Source organism: Triticum dicoccoides, chromosome 5B, assembly GCF_002162155.2.
Source record: "Triticum dicoccoides isolate Atlit2015 ecotype Zavitan chromosome 5B, WEW_v2.0, whole genome shotgun sequence".
Lineage (NCBI taxonomy): Eukaryota > Viridiplantae > Streptophyta > Magnoliopsida > Poales > Poaceae > Triticum > Triticum dicoccoides.
Window position 1 is genome coordinate 651,724,589 of NC_041389.1, and position 5,086 is coordinate 651,729,674.

Consider the following 5,086-nt stretch of genomic DNA (forward strand, 5'->3'; position numbering starts at 1 on the left):
CCTGGGGATGGCGTAGGGGAGGCGTGGATTGCGCAGGTCACCTGTCGGAGCTGCCCCCGGGTTGGGAGGGGCCAGCGTCGGCATCCGAGCTGCGCCGACGGGAAGCTGCGGCTGCTGCGAGGTTGTAGATCCGGAGCTACCCCCGGTCTCCACCTTGGACCGCTCCAAGGAGATGCGGAGGGCAAGCTCATGCTGCAAATCCAGCTCGTCGTCGGAGCGGCTGCCGGAGCTCGACACTGCGCCGGATTCGATCGGAATCGGTGCGGGGAGAGGAAAGGACGGAGCGAGAGAGAGGGGAGTGAGTGAGCTAGGGTTTTGGAGCGATGAGCCCGATGGGTTTTTTTGTGGGACATCCGTAGGGTCGGTGGTGGGCTATGCTTGTCAGGCGGACGCGCCCGGGCCGCCTCATATCCACCCTACATTTGGGATGGATATGAGGGGTGCCGGTCAGCTCGGGCGTTTGAGGCCCGTTTGAAAGCTTTGGTTGGGTCGGTTTTTTGTGACCGGACGGCTTGCTCGGGCGTATGAGATGGATATAGTGTGCCCGGCTGTAGATGCTCTAAATTAGTTTTTTTTCATTTAATTTACGTACATTATAAATGGGATGGCATGGGAGGAATTCAATAAGCATAGTGGTTTGTGAGGAATTACGTCCATGAACATAGAGAACAGAGCAAGCATTTGATTTACTGAACAAATAAGTAAAGGGAAAATTATTATATGAAATATATTGTACCCCATAATATAGCTCTATAGGAGAGACCTGGCACGACTCATATATTTACATGTTGCTTGCATTATCATGTGTTGTGATGACTTCTTTCCCAAAAAAGACTTCTTAGAGCAACTCTAGCTGAGTCACCATTTCGGACTGAGTGGCGTATAACCGCCGGTATGTAGATTTCGGCTGAAAAGGCCGCTCTAACAAAGTCGTCATCTGGCCCTGGATCACCAAAATTTATGGAGTGTCCATATTGAGCCCCAAGCCCCATATTTGAGGTTGTGGGCGTTGGTTTGAAGCGTACTCTATCCGCCAACAGCTCGCCCGGAAAGGAAGTTTCACCTCCCTGCTCAACCTCCCGTGCAGCCCACCTCCTCTCCTTCCCCTTTCCTCCTGACCACCGCATTCAGGATACTTTATAGTAGCATTGAATTTAACACTAATTACACTCGGTTAATCATTCTCTTCCAAAATTAAAATGTTCTAAGCCATATGAATTTTTTTTCCCATTTGCACTTAGTAGATAAATACTACTCCCTCCCTTTCAAAATAAGTGTCTCAAATTTAGTATAACTTAGTATCTCCGTCTCATAATATAAAACGTTTTGGGATGGAGGGAGTAGTATTAAAGTTGAGACACTTACTTTAGGACAGAGGATGTAATTGATATTGAAAAATTCCAGATTTATTTGACAAAGTGAGAGAAGAAGGGGAGGCCAAATTTCAACTGTAACAATTTTAGCACATTTAGCTGTCTGAACATGAAGGTACGGTATAAAACCTGCCATGCGGCCGGTTAGAGATAGATATACTAAGGGTGAGAGCTAGGATAGGATTTCGGAAATACTAACGCCCACACGTACGTGTGGGGATTTGCCTCTCGCCCACACGCGTGGATTCATGTCCGTTTATGGTTGCACGAATCTTGGCATGTTTGTGGTGCCACGTAGGACTGGGCTGGTGTGTGGGCATTCATCCGGTCGCCCACACGGGCTAGCCGGTGTGTGGGCGTTTAGCAATTCGCCCACACATCTGTTTTCACTCATCACAAGGGTTGGTGTGTGGGCATTTGCCATCTCGCCCACACGCCCGTCTCCTCTCCCACACCCAAAGCTGTCAGTTGTCATGTGTTTTGCAGTGTACATGGCAACTGCCCTAGTGTGCTTGTAAGAAGATGGGAACTCTTTTTTTTTACCCGAACATGTCAGTTTCCATGTGTTTTGCAGGGTACACGGCAATTGCCCTAGTGTGCTTGTAAGCAGATGGCAACTCTCTCTTTACCTGAACATGTTATTTTGCCGTGTCTTTTTGTAGCTCTACACGGCAACTGCCTAATGTTAGTAGGTGGCAACTCCTAAGGTTTTCAAATCATGACAACTGTAGTAAACCAGACCACATGACAACTGCCTAGTGTTAGTAGGTGGCAACCCCTAAAGTTTTCAAATCATGGCAACTATAGTAAATCAGACCATACATGGCAACAGCTGCAGTTGTCCAAGTAGGAGGACTATGGTGGAGGGGAGCACCGCACACGGCTAAGAGATCCATGGATCAATTTTTGTGTCTAGAGGTGCCCCCCTGCCCCCGTATATAAAGGTTCAAGGGGGAGGGGGCGGCCGGCCAGGAGGAGGGCGCGCCAAGGGGAGTCCTACTCCCACCGGGGGTAGGACTCCCTCCTTTCCTTGTCCAAGTAGGAGAGGGGGAAGGAAGGGAGAGAGGGGAGGAAGAAAAGGGGGGGCGCCCCCCTCCTTGTCCAATTCGGACTAGAGGGGGAGGGGGCGCGCGGCCTGCCCTGGCCGCCCCTCCTCTTCTCCACTTTGGGCCCAAGTGGCCCATTAACCCCCCGGGGGGTTCCGGTAACCCCCCGATACTCCGGTATATATCCGATAACCTCCGAAACTTATTCCGGTGTCCGAATATAGTCGTCCAATATACCAATCTTCATGTCTCGACCATTTCGAGACTCCTCGTCATGTCCGTGATCACATCCGGGACTCCGAACAACCTTCGGTACATCAAAACTTATAAACTCATAATAAAACTGTCAACAAAACCTTAAGCGTGCAGACCCTACGAGTTCGAGAACTATGTAGACATGACCAAGACACGTTTCCGGTCAATAACCAATAGCGGAACCTGGATGCTCATATTGGCTCCTACATATTCTACGAAGATCTTTATCGGTCAAACCGCATAACAACATACGTTGTTCCCTTTGTCATCGGTATGTTACTTGCCCGAGATTCGATCGTCGGTATCCCAATACCTAGTTCAATCTCGTTACCGGCAAGTCTCTTTACTCGTTACATAATGCATCATTCCGTAACTAACTCATTAGCTACATTGTTTGCAAGGCTTATAGTGATGTGCATTACCGAGAGGGCCCATAGATACCTCTCCGACAATCGAAGTGACAAAACCTAATCTCGAAATACGCCAACTCAACATGTACCTTTGGAGACACCTGTAGAGCTCCTTTATAATCACCCAGTTACGTTGTGACGTTTGGTAGCACACAAAGTGTTCCTCCGGTAAACGGGAGTTGCATAATCTCATAGTTGTAGGAACATACATAAGTCATGAAGAAAGCAATAGCAACATACTAAATGATCAAATGCTAAGCTAACGAAATGGGTCATGTCAATCACATCATTCTCTTAATGATGTGATCCCATTAATCAAATGACAACTCTTTTGTCCATGGCTAGGAAACATAACCATCTTTGATAAACGAGCTAGTCAAGTAGAGGCATACTAGTGACACTCAGTTTGTCTATGTATTCACACATGTATTATATTTCCGGTTAATACAATTCTAGCATGAATAATAAACATTTATCATGATGTAAGGAAATAAATAATAATTTTATTATTGCCTCTAGGGCATATTTCCTTTAGTATCCCACTTGCACTAGAGTCAATAATCTAGATTACACAGTAATGATTCTAACACCCATGGAGCCTTGGTGCTGATCATGTTTTGCTCGTGGAAGAGGCTTAGTCAACGGGTCTGCAACATTCAGATCCGTATGTATCTTGCAAATTTCTATGTCTCCCACCTGGACTTGGTCCCGGATAGAATTGAAGCATCTCTTGATGTGCTTGGTCCTCTTGTGAAATATGGATTCCTTTGCCAAGGCAATTGCACCAGTATTGTCACAGAAGATCTTCATTGGTCCCGATGCACTAGGTATGACACCTAGATCGGAAATGAACTCCTTCATCCAAACTCCTTCATTTGCTGCTTCCGAAGCAGCTATGTACTCCGCTTCGCATGTAGATCCTGCCACGACGCTTTGTTTAGAACTGCACCAACTGACAGCTCCACCGTTCAATATAAACATGTATCCTGTTTGTGATTTAGAATCGTCTGGATCAGTGTCAAAGCTTGCATCGACGTAACCATTTACGACTAGCTCTTTCACCTCCATAAACGAGAAACATATCCTTAGTCCTTTTCAGGTATTTCAGGATGTTCTTGACCATTGTCCAGTGATCCACTCCTGGATTACTTTGGTACCTCCCTGCTAAACTTATTGCTAAGCATACATCAGGTCTGGTACACAGCATTGCATACATGATAGAGCCTATGGCTGAAGCATAGGGAGCATCTTTCATTTTTTTTTATCTTATGTTGTGGTCGGGCATTGAGTCTAACTCAACTTCACACCTTGTAATACGGGCAGGAACCCTTTCTTTGCCTGATCCATTTTGAACTTTTTCAAAACTTTATCAAGGTATGTGCTTTGTGAAAGTCCAATTAAGCGTCTTGATCTATCTCTATAGATCTTGATGCCCAATATGTAAGCAGCTTCACCGAGGTCTTTCATCAAAAAACTTTTATTCAAGTATCCCTTTATGCTATCCAGAAATTCTATATCATTTCCAATTAACAATATGTCGTCTACATATAATATCAGAAATGCTACAGAGCTCCCACACACTTTCTTGTAAATACAGGCTTCTCCAAAAGTCTGTATAAAACCATATGCTTTGATCACACTATCAAAGCGTTTATTCCAACTCCGAGAGGCTTGCACCAGTCCATAAATGGATCGCTGGAGCTTGCACACTTTGTTAGCACCTTTTGGATTGACAAAATCTTCTGGTTGCATCATATACAACTCTTCTTCCAGAAATCCATTCAGGAACGCAGTTTTGACATCCATTTGCCATATTTCATAATCATAAAATGCGGCAATCGCTAACATGATTCGGACAGACTTAAGCATCGCTACGGGTGAGAAAGTCTCATCGTAGTCAACCCCTTGAACTTGTCGAAAACCTTTTGCAACAAGTCGAGCTTTGTAGATAGTTACATTACCATCAGTGTCGGTCTTCTTCTTGAAAATCCATTTATTCTCG